Source organism: Echinops telfairi, unplaced genomic scaffold, assembly GCF_000313985.2.
Source record: "Echinops telfairi isolate 266 unplaced genomic scaffold, ASM31398v2 ScPeMD7_7407;HRSCAF=8445, whole genome shotgun sequence".
In the NCBI taxonomy this organism is placed as follows: Eukaryota; Metazoa; Chordata; class Mammalia; order Afrosoricida; family Tenrecidae; genus Echinops; species Echinops telfairi.
This window is the reverse complement of record NW_022111307.1, coordinates 6212884-6225002: the sequence shown is the minus strand read 5'-3', so window position 1 is coordinate 6225002 and position 12119 is coordinate 6212884.

Genomic DNA, 12119 nt, shown 5'->3' with positions numbered 1-12119 from the left:
TAAGATATGAAAATAGTAATAATTTATAATTTATAAAGGGGTCATGAGTATGAAGGGGGGAGGGAGGGAAAAGAGGAGCTGATACCAAGGACGCAAATAGAAAGTAAATGTTTAGAAAATAATGATGGCAACATATGTACAAATATGCTTGATACATTGGTGTATGGATTGTTATAAGAGCTGTAGGAGCCCTCAATAAAGTGATCTTTTAATAAAAAACAAAACAAAAAACCGAGGCGCAAAGTGAGAGGCGGAAAAACATGCTGAGGGGTCACAGTTAGGAGGGCACAAGTCAGGTCTTGGAAGCAAATGACAACGCAGTTTAGTGAGGCATTATTCTTCTCCTGGTTCATTTTTGGAACTCCAGGATGCCCTGTCTCTCTGGTCTTCTCCTAACTCCTAATTCTTAGATATTATAACATGTCTGAGATCAAGAAAACCCAGGTGCCTGGGTAGGGCAAGAGGTTTATGCTCAGTTACTAACTGGGAAGCTGGCAACACGAGCCCACCCAGCGGCGGCCCTGTGGAAGAAAGTGCTGGCAAATGGGTTCCAATAAGATTACAGTCCAGAAGGTGCCACAGAACAGCCTGACTGTCACTTATGGGGTTGCCACGAGTCTCAATCGACTGCAGTGGATTTATCAAGAGAGCCGAGGGGGCATGTAATATGTAGATTCCTGATGGCTGGGAGACTTCTTCCTTAAGTCCCAAACTAGAATTTTATAACAGTGGAGGTGGCAAGGAAAATCTTTGGAAAGTTCCCCTGGCCTTCAGAGCCAAGTCCAGCTCCTCTGCAGGATTGTCCCAGCACCAGGGAGACCCTGTTGTCCCTGTGAGCCCCGGAGCCTGTGGTCTGACTTGTGGACAGAACTGCCTGTCCTTGGGCAATATATCACATGCCAATGCCATGCTGCTTCCCCAGAGACCCATGGTCTTCCTGGGGGAGCAGGGGACTGCCTGTTCCCACATGAAGGGACCTCAAGCTGCTGGAGTTTGGGAGATCCTGTGTCTGACCTTTGGAGTGTCCCTGCACTTTCTGGGTATTAGAGTGTCCATCAGAACATCCCCACGCACCCCACCCCTGCTTCTCCAGCAGTCCCTCATGCCCATTATGCTGGGCTGCCTCTTACCCACCTGAGCCTTGGAAACCAGCAAACCAATTGAGCCCGAAACGAGTGTCAGGAAAGAGTACCTGGCTTCTGAGCGAGAGCCAAGGAGCCCCCTTGAATGAGGAAGTGATTGGGTTGGAATGTGTGGACTTGGCAAAATCTATTTCTACTGCTCAGAAACTTCTGCTTGCTTCCTTTTATACCCTTAGTGGCAAGGAGTGCAGCTGACCAAGGGTTAACCCTTCCTGCGCCATCTCAGACTTTACCCCCACAGCAGGAGCAGGTTAATCAGAACTCTCTCCCCTGGCACTGTGAACGTTCGGCCATCTCCCATCAGCTCTGTGGAAGGTTCTGGACCACGGATTCTCCCCAGCTTCAATCAGGCAGCTGGGGAGCGGTTGGCAAGACAGGTGGTTCTTCCAGCTCTTGGCTTGGTCTGTGAGTGTCCAGCCTTCGCGTGGGCTCTGCTGGCCCGTGGAAAGGGTTGTATTTATTTTGAGTTGGAAAAGGGGAAGATTGGCTATGGCCAACTGGTAAGAGAGCCCCCAGATGAAAGACTCCCTCAGTGGATTCAATCTCTTGGCTTCCAGTAGGGCAGCCAGCCTGCCCTTTGAATGTGAGGCTCACTTCCCTCCCACTACTGCTTGACACAAGACAGCCCAGCAAGGGTTTGAAAACCAGTGCACACCCTCGTGCCCACATCCTGCTCTTGTTCCTTACTAATGATCCATCTGCCCACCTCTTGCCTCTGCAATAGAAGGCAATTTGAACCCATCAGAAAGCCTCTTCTTATCCACGCTCCTCACCCTTCTCTGTCTCCTTTCCCACCGGGAGGAAGCCAAAGCTCAAATGAAACTATGCCAAAATAGCCACATCACATCCCGACAGAGCCCAGACGTCTCCACCCCACCGAGGTGTGCATGTGCTGTCTACTGCTCCCTGTTTAGGACTTGGCCTCCAAGCAGGACAAAACCCAAACCCACTGCCACTCTGTCGACCCTATATAGAGTCTCTGCAACTGCAGATCCTTACAGAGGCTGGCAGCCTCAACTTTCTCCCTTGCGGGGCTGGGGAGGGTTGAACTATCAACCTTGAGGTTAGCAGGCCAACAACTAACTCACAGTCCTTTCAGTGCTCCTTCCAAGGAGGACAAAGTGCCCCCAAGACCATTAGGAAGCACTGGTTAGCTCCCTCACATTGGGCTGCTAACTATAAGGTCAGCTCTCTGGGAGAAAGATGGGGCATTCTATCCCTGCACAGAGTTCCAGTCTCGGAAACCCACAGGGGCAGTCCTACCTTGTCCCATAGGGGGGCTATGAGTCCATGGCAGTGAGTCTGTGGGAGTTCCCCACTGTGCCACCAGCCACTTCTAAGAGGTTGGAAGGCCAGCACCTATTCTCAGTAGGATCTTTAGCTCAATGAAAGGGACTCCCACGTACTTCCGTTTGGGTCTGTTTTGTACTGAAAGTTGCACAAATCCCAAGTGTAGTGCTGGGAGACTTCAAAACTGAGCAAACACCTCTGTGCATCTAATACCCAGCCAAGGACCAGAACATTACCAGCTCCTCTTCCCCAGAGAGCCTCCCTGTGCCCCTTCCACCCACTGACACCCCACATGCACATACGCATGCACACACTCACGTAAGGGTGGCCACCACCAAGGCTTCTATCAGCATAGATCACCTCTTGTTGTTGTTTTTCACCTGGTATAAATGGAATCATTTCATCCCACTCTTCCATGCTTGCTGCTTTCCCTCAACATTCTTTCTGTTGTGTGTGAGAAGAGCTGTACCTTGTTCCTCTCTTTGCTGTCTGGTACTGTGTTAGTCTGGGTTGACTAGAGAAGCATGCATAAATATGCATATGTGTGTAGGAAAGATCTTTATATAAAAGAGCTTGAATATTGTGAAAATATTCCAGTCCAGATCAAATCCATAAGTCCCATATTAGCCCATATGTCTGATACCAGTCTATAAGTCTGCTTCAGACTCACGAAACACAGGCAAGGACGCCGAATGCAGGAAGATCACAGGACAGTTGGTGGGAAATCTTGTGAATCCAGTGGCATTGTAAGCATCTCAGCGCTGGCAGAGGTCTCCACGTGGCTTCTCCAGCTCCCAGGGCTGCTTCAGGGTAGGTCCATGTGGCTTCTCCTCAGGGAAATCTCACAAGGAGTCACCCTTGTCAGTAGAGAGTCTCCAAGGGAGGGAGCAGAGAGAGGAGGTGTCTCTCACCTCCAAGGAGGAAATACCAGAGTTCCCAGAATCCTCAGGAGATGGCCATCCCCACACAGAGGCCTCATTGGCTATGCAATGATTGACAGGCTGGACTCCACCCCCTCACACTTAATCCTCAAATTGACAAATGATTATATCACTACCACAGGTTCTCATTGTGTCAATCTGTTACAGCTCTGACCCATTTCACTGCTCACAGGCACCCCCTTTTTGCTATCACTTATAATGCTGCTGAAGACATTTCAGTGAGACTTCAGTGTGTAACTTTTGGCAAACATCACTTTAATTGGCTCATTGATGACCAGGTTAATTTCAATGTTTTGATCCTCTGGAAACTACTGCGGACTCAGGATAAGAAGTTCTCGGGAACTGTGCGCTGCTGTCAGTTTCCTAAAGAGGAATGGTGGCACCGGGCTGAAGTGCTCAGCTACTAGCGGAAAGGTGGGCATTTCGAACGCACCAGCCACTCCATGGTGGCGGCAGTCTGCTTCCACAAAGATTAAGTCGGCCGCCATCAAATCAAGTCCAACTCGGAGCCGCCGAGTATACAGAGTTGCTGAGAGGAGACAGCACCCTTCTCCTGCTGAGCAGCTGGTAGGTTTGAACCACTGACTTTGTGGTTGGGCATCCAGCGCTACTAGGTTCCTTCCCTTGGAAACCCAGTAGGGCAGTTCTCTACCCTATGAGGTCTCTGTGAGTCAGAATCGGCAGCAGTGGGTTGGGTTATCAATTTCTTGTGCATCATTTTAACATTTTCTGTGGCCTAGACAATCATATCTAAGTATAGACATCGCAGCCTTTAAGAAAACATATTGGATCTCACGTCACTCCATGCACCCTGGCTAGCGCGCCTCCAGTAGCATACAGAGTCCCAGAGGTAAGTGGAGGGGGGTTGGGCCATGGAAGGTGAAGAGCCTTTCACTGCTGCTGCATGAGGCCGGGCTATCACTTTTAATAGGCCCTTAAGCGATGTCAAGAGCTACTGTCTCAGACACCCACAGAGAAGTTCCACTCTGTCCTCCGGGCTTGCTATGTGTTGGCATCCATGGATGGCAGTGAGTTTGGATTTTAGGGTAGGGCATAGGGGGCTTACCCAGCAGTAAGTTTCATGTCCACAGCATGTCTTGAATGACTGGAGTCTGTTCAGCTTGGGGCTTGTCTGAGAAGCATCCAGGTAAAAGGCACAGGGACAAATAGCTATGACACAATGTTTACAGGTGTCCAGAGAGTGACTTGCCAAAGAGTGTTGGGGCTGCCAAGGGAGGAGCTGAGAGCTCTCTGTGAGGATCAAGGGAGGCTCCAGAGAGAATGGACATTTGGCACCAGCCCGTGAATGATTAATGGCCGGAGCTTCGCTGGGCAGAGGGAGGAGGGAGGGGCTTTCCAAGCACACCGAGATATAGAGGCAGGTCCGAGCATGTCAATTGCTCGTGTGTGGCTGTACTGTGGGATGCTGGTGGCAGGGAGTAGACAGGACTGAGAGGGGGCTAAATAGGTATTTGGGGCCAAGATGTGAAAGGTGTTATGTAATCATTACAGGGGCGGTCTTTTACATTTTGGAATCTTGGGAAAGATTTCACAGATATTTAAAAACAATCAACCCAAAAAAGCACAGTGAAGATGGCTTCAAAGATCACAGGCTTCCTGGCGCCCTCCCTGACAGTCCAGGTTGGTGCCTGGTGAAAACACGTATTGCGTTGTTCATGCATCTTGTCTAGCCTGCCTGACAAACTCCCCTAATAATAACCCCTACCAGATTCTTTTCTGAGTCCTCCAGCGCTAGCACCTGGTTCCTTAACAGGTGGTCACCAAATGATCCCTGGACATTTGGATGAATCCGGAATGTCTACTGCATAGCAGCAGTGGTCAAACGATGAAACGACTCGCTGGATTGGGTAAATCTGCTGTAGGAGACCTCTGTCAAGTGTGGAAAAGTGAGGCTGCGATTTTGAGGACTAGGATGCACCTGACCCAAGCCATGGTGTTTCCATTGTTTCGATGCATGGGAAAGACGGACATTGATGGAAGACCGTGTGTGTGCATTGGGGTGCTGCTAAAAGGACAAACCGACCTGTCTTGAAAGAAGTACAGCCAGGGGGCTCCTGAGGGGCCAGGATGGTGAGACTACGTCCTGTGGACACGTTGTCAGAAGAGACCCGTCCCTGGAGAAGGACATCATGCTTGGTGAAGCAGAGAGGAGGCAGGGAATAGAGGAAGGCCTTCGATGAGATGGAGTGACGCTGTGGCCGGGACATGGAGCTTGCGCTCCGGAACACTTGTGGGGGGCGGAGCAAGACCGTGTGGTGCTTTGTCGTGTTGTGGCAGGGTCACGGCGGCTTGGCACCGACCTCATGGCATCGAACAGCAACAACAAAGCACCATGCCACCTGAAGGACTGGCTGGATTTCCTTCTCTCTTTGGATTTGTGTTTACCTGGACCAGCTTCTGCCTTGCCTGCAGGGCGCGAGAGGAACGGGGAGCCGGCCCGGCCTCTGCAATAGCGCAGGGAGAAATCCAGGGGTGTGCGAGGGAAGCGCGGCATTTCCTTGGCAGCAGCACTTGGGGTGGCCTGGAGCTGGGTGGGATCTGACAGCCGTCATCTCAGCCCTCGGCAACTCCGAGGGACCCAGGCTGCACGAAAGTATGCACATCTCCTATCTCCCTGTCTGAAATCCAGGCCTGGCCCGAAGGAGGCAATATGCCCCACTAGCTACCTCCACAGCACCCACGGCCTCCAGCCTGGTGCGATTGGGCACGTGGAACATGGTAGGAGGAGCACTTTCCATTTCTTCTGTAACCTGGGAATACTGGGAGGACTCTGGGCACAAAAGGGGTGGGTCTTCTTTGCCTAGGGCTTGTCGGTCCTCATCGACATTGCTGACTTCCCTGGAACTCTACTCTCCTTTAGCCAATCAAGAAGCCCACCATTCCTTTCAGCCTGCCGATCCAGGAACTTTCTTCCCCAGGCCACATCCTAGTGGGGAGGGTCTCAAATGCCCTTGGACCTGAACCACATTTTTGTTTTTAATTTTTTAAAAGATTCTTTTTACTGAATCATTTTACTGCGGGGGTCTTACAAATCTTATAACAATCCTTCATTCAACTGTATGAAGCCCACTTGTCCATATGTTGCCATCAACATTTCCAAAGCATTTTGTTTCTACTTGAGCCCTTGGTATCAACTCCTCTTTTATCCCCTCCCTTCCCAACTCTCACGACACCTTGATCAATTATATATTATTATTATTATTTCGTATCTTACACTGTCCGCTGTCTCCCTTCACCTACATTCCTGTGATTCATCCCCCCGGGTGTGGGGGCACTATAGATCCAATCTTGTGCAAAAGGATAAAGAGTGTATGATCCCACTTACACAAAATATCTAGAGCAGTCAAAGGCACAGAGATAAAAGTGTATTGGAGGAGGGGAGGTGGGGGTGGGGGGAGAAAGGATCAACTTAAAACCCCCTCCCAGGGGGACGAATAATGGAAAAGTGGGTGAGGGGCGATGGAGGATGGTGTAAGATATGGAAAAAATAATCTATAACTTATCAAGGGTTCGTGAGGGAGGGGGAAGAAATGGGGAGCTGATATCAGTGGGAGGAGAATGCTTTGAAAATGATAATGGCGGCATATGTGTTAATGTGCTTGACACATTGGAGGAATGTATGGATTGTGATAAGAGATGTAAAGTTTTTTTTGTAACGTGTATTGGAGGTTGGGGAGAGAGGAATCGGACACTATTACTTAAGGGATGCTGGGCTCTTGTTTGAAGTGATGAAAAACTTTGGGAAATGGATCATGGTGAAGCTGCGTATACGGTGAATGTAACGAAGGTGACGGAATGGTGCACTTTGAAACGGCTCACGTGGCAAACTGTGTGTGGTGCCTGCTACCACTATAAAACTTGGACTTGAACCACTGTTGACGTCTTTCCTCGCTTTTGTTGCTCCTGGCTCTGTAGCCTACTCGCTTTATTATATTTATCTGGGTTTCATCTGGACTGAGGAATGCTCACCTTGACCCTGAATGCTGACCTCAGGACCTGCTCTGACACCCAGGTTCTGTTGCAATCACCCTTGATTTGAAGAAGCTAAATATGGCCTTCCCCTTCCTCCCGGTAGATTAAACAGACGTCAGTGCCAAGATGTAATTTTTCATGACAAGATCCATGTTTTACCCTTTCCAACCTACAGGCTCCCAACTGGGATGTGGGTAGCATTCCTTTACAACTACTGTGTGTGTGTACCTTGGAAATGTACGTGGTACCGAGGAGGTAACCCAGGCGGTACTACCGTAACAGGTCCAGAGGCCCTCGTTTGGGAGAAGAAGCTCTATTTATTCAGGGATGTTCAGTGAGTTAAACTCTCTCCTCCTCCTTCCCAATTCACAGCCTTCTTCCACAGCTATTAAATTATACCTGGTGAAAAGAGAGTGGGCAGGGAGTTCAAAGTCCTCTTTCATTTTCCAGCTATATCATTCCTCACTCTCCCACCACGGATGGGAAACGACACCCACCCCAGAGTGTTCTTTGACTATTGTCAAGAGATGGTGTCTATGAAGATGTCCAGTGCCTGCGAGATGGGGCAGTGGACTGGGCTCCAGTCAGGGCTTTGCCACTTGCTAGGAGTTCTGGTGACGTGGTGGTTATGGGTTGGACTGCTAACTAGCAGATCAGCAGTTTGAAACCACCCACCGCTCCTCCGGAGAAATGAGGCTTTCTATCCCTGTAAAGAGTTACAGTCTCAGAAACCCACAGGGACTGTTCTACGCTGTTCTATAGCATCACCAGGAATCAGAACCGACTCAATGGCAGTGAGTTTGGTTTTAGGAGGTGAATTTGGGCAAATCGTTTCATTTCTCTGAGCCTCAGTTACATCACTTGTAAAACGTGGATGATAATGCAACCATAAAGGTCTCTGCAGAGGAATATGTAAAACATTTGCGAAGCAGCTAGCAGAGTGTCTGGCATTCAGCAGGACTGTAATACATCTTTCTTCCTTCAAGAATGATGGGGCTTTCTACTCTTGTAAAGAGTTACAGTCTTGGAAACTCAGGGGGCAGGTCTATGTTGAACAGGTAGAGCTGGCTTTTAGGATCATTATGAATTGATATAGACTTGATGTAAGAATTCAGTTGCCATGTAAGGAGTGAGCTGCTAACCAAAAGGCCAGCAGTTCGAACCTACTAGCTGCCCCTCAGGAGAAAGCTGAGAAAGCTGCTCTAATAAAGATGTATAGTCTCAGTAATCCAGAAGGGCAGTTTATTCTGACTGAGTTAGTTTATTGTGCCAACCTGGCCGAAAAACACATGTGGGGCTAATTGAAGGACGGAGGGATAAATGGCTCGGTGAGCCTCGCCTTTCTAGTTCTCGGGTCTCTTGCTTTGTGATGGTTGGACCAGGGTGCCGCTGCCTTAGCTAGTTCCCTGCTTCAGCTTGCAAGGCTGACTTCCTGCAAGACATCCCCAAGGAGAAGCCGCATGGACCTTCTCCGATGCAGCCCTGGGTGCTGGAACAGCCGTGTGGAGACTGCTGGCAGTGCTGAGATATTTATACATTCAGTGACTTGGCTTTCCTCCTGCAGTCGGCATCATTATATCTGTTTTGTTAGAAGGAGGAGGACTTTGTGGATTGGTGTTGGACATATGGGTTAATATTGGACTTGTGGGCTTGGGCAGCATTGGGTTGGGATGTTTCTTGATGCACACTTAATCTTTGTATAAAACTCTCTCTTATACATGAGTTTCTGTAGATTTGTTTCTTTAAAGTACCCAGACTAATACACTGACCTATAGGGTTGGACTCATGACATGCTTACCACTCATTATTCCCATTGACCATTTTTCATAAGCTGCACAGTAGCATTCCCAGGAAGAAAGCATTCCCAACACCTTCCTACCTTGTGGATTTAATTTAGCCTTGTCTTCCTAAGGACTTTCCTCTGTTGTCTACTGTTTCTCTTTTCCTCACTGTTTTTGGGAGAAACCAAAGGAACTCTACAGATCTCAGGCTGGAGGGCAGCAAGCTTTCAGGGAGGTTTTGCCATTTGGCTGAGACCTTACAACGGGCCTGTGTATGCTTTGGCAGAAAAGGCAGAGTAGAGCTAACAGACCGAGCAGCGTGGGGGAGGCACCCAGGAGTGCCCGTGTGGGTTATGTTGAGGGAAGAGGATGCAAATGTATCGGAAGCAATGGTTTACAAAGTCATCCAAGTGCCTTGACTTATGGTAACCATCATCTTATTAGAACAATCTGATGTTTTGTTTTTAAAAAGATGATCGTCAACACATGTGGTGTCTAATTTTATCATACGGATGTAAGAACACGCTGATTACTAGAAAGTGGGGCTTTATTTTATGTGTATGTATAAAACCACAGCGAGGAACACGTGTCTGTGGAACAAACAGGCAGTTGGAGGCCATGCGCTAGGCTCTTCCCGAGGTTTGGCATCGATGATTCCCCAGGACGTGTCCCTTCGCTTTACCCTCTGCGGCACTCACCGGAGCTGGGTGGAGCTGCCGGTATCCGAGGGCTAACAAAACTTAACATTGAGAAAATTCTGTCTTCGTTCATGGTCTAGGCAGTATACATACATACATATATATGTACGTACATACATACATACATACATATACACATATATTTGCATGTACAGTTCTGACAGGAATGCTGCGTTCATGCAGTCAAGCAGCATCATGATCCATTTCTAAGTTCTTCCATCATCCATAACAGAAGCTCTGCCATCATCATCATCATCATTATTTTTTTGTAAAGGAACATCTCTTTCCCATGTTCGGAACCTCTGTGGGTGCTGAAGTGCCCTCTGGGAGGGTGGGGGAGGGCAGCCAGGCTGGCAGATGGGCAGAGGCAGGGGTGAGGAAGGCGTGTCTGGAGAGAGTGGGATACGGGTGGTGTAGTGGCGCTCTGCAGAGTCTGGGTCTGACTCGTGAGCAGTAGCTTCTGGAACCGGAGAGCGACCAGTGAAAAGGGGCCATCTGAGAAAGACATAGCTGATGGGCATGAGAGGGAGTTGAAGGACATCAGAGCGGAGAAGCCAGAGGAAGATCCCGCAGGACCCATGACAGAGATGGGAGGTTAGAAAAAGCCTTCGTCAGCTGACACAGGAGCGGGAGGGACGGGGAAGGCTGGTTGTGGGTTCTCTGCGTCCCAATGAGTGAAACCAACCCAGCATGTCCTCCTGCTGCTGCTAGCTGGGCGAGAAGAACAGTCAGAGTTGAAAACCCCTTCTGTCAGTGACTAAGCTCGCCACACCAGGCGTGGGAGGACGCTCTTCCTTGCACCTCCCCCTTCCCTCTCTCACCCCAACGGAGTTCTTGCCAAAGCCTTTGCTCTAGGCTGGTGGTGGATGGCTGAGGCCAACTCTAGTCATTTGGAGGCCAGGTGAACTAGGAACAGAAACCTCTAGGGAGTTACATTTGCTATTTAAAAAGACTTGGTATGTTACATGTACATGAGGGGGGTGGGGTGGAAGTGAAAAGCGGGCATGCGTGTTTATCATGACGCATTGCATCTTCAAAAGTCTAAGGCCTAATTCCAATCAGGAAGTACTAATTTCACTTTTTCAGTTTTTCCAAAATTGTTTTTGTTTTAATAACAACAACAACAACAACAACAACAAAACCAGCCTCCTTAATATACCAATGATGGGAGTTTTTAACTGGTCTTTGAAAAGTTTTTAAAACCTTTCAAATCAGAAAATTATGATATACTTATTGGAAACAAGAAAAATGCAAAAATTATAAAAAAGAAACTAGCAGGCACCATGATTCCAGAGATGAATACCATTAACATTTAAACACATTGCCTCCCAGTATTTGTTATTTGCTGTATTACAGAATGGAGGTGTTTTTTAATGTATAGCTTCGTATCTTGTTTGCTTTGTTCAGCATCCCATAGGCATGTCCTCAGGGCATTAAACACTCTACAAGCATTATTTTTTAAGATTTATCTAATGTGCATTCTTTAGGATCCCTGGATGTATAGTGGTTATTTGTTGGACTGCTAACTTCAAGGTCAGCGGTTTGAAACTACCAGCAGCTCTGTGGAAGAAAGATGAGGCTTTTTACTCCCACGAAGAGTGACAGTCTCAGACATCCACAGGGGCAGTTCCCCCCTGTCCTATAGGGACACTATGAGTTGGACTGGCAGTGAGGGAAGGAGCCCTGGGGATGTAGCAGGGTAATCATTGGGTTGCTAATTGAAAGGTTGATGGTTCAAACCCACCAGCTGCTCTAAGGAAGAACAGTGAGCCTCGGTTCCTGTAAAGATCTACATTCTTGGAAACTCTTAGGAGCAGTCAGTTCTACTCTGTCCTATAGGGTCTCTAAGAGTAGGGAGAAACTTGTTGGCTGTGGACTTGGGTTTGGTTTCAATATGCCTTCTTGTGACGATCACCTTCTTTGCTTTTCTTTATTGTTGGGTATCACATTGCTTCTAGTTTTTTCTTCTTTCTTTTGAGGTAAAAACAATACTATCAGGAACTGTATTAGTCTAGGTACTTTGGAGAAACAAATCCACGGTGACTCAGGTATAAGAGAGAGTTTTATGTAAAGAAAAGGTGCATCACGAAAACATCCCAACCCAATGCTGCCCAAGCCCACAAGTCCAACATTAATCCATTAACCCAACACCAGTCCACAAAGTCCTCCACCTCACAACACAGAGGCAATGGTGCCGACTGCAGGAGGAAAGCTGAGTCAGTGAACGAACAAGCATCTCAGCACTAGCAGGGGTCTCCACACGGCTGCTCCAGC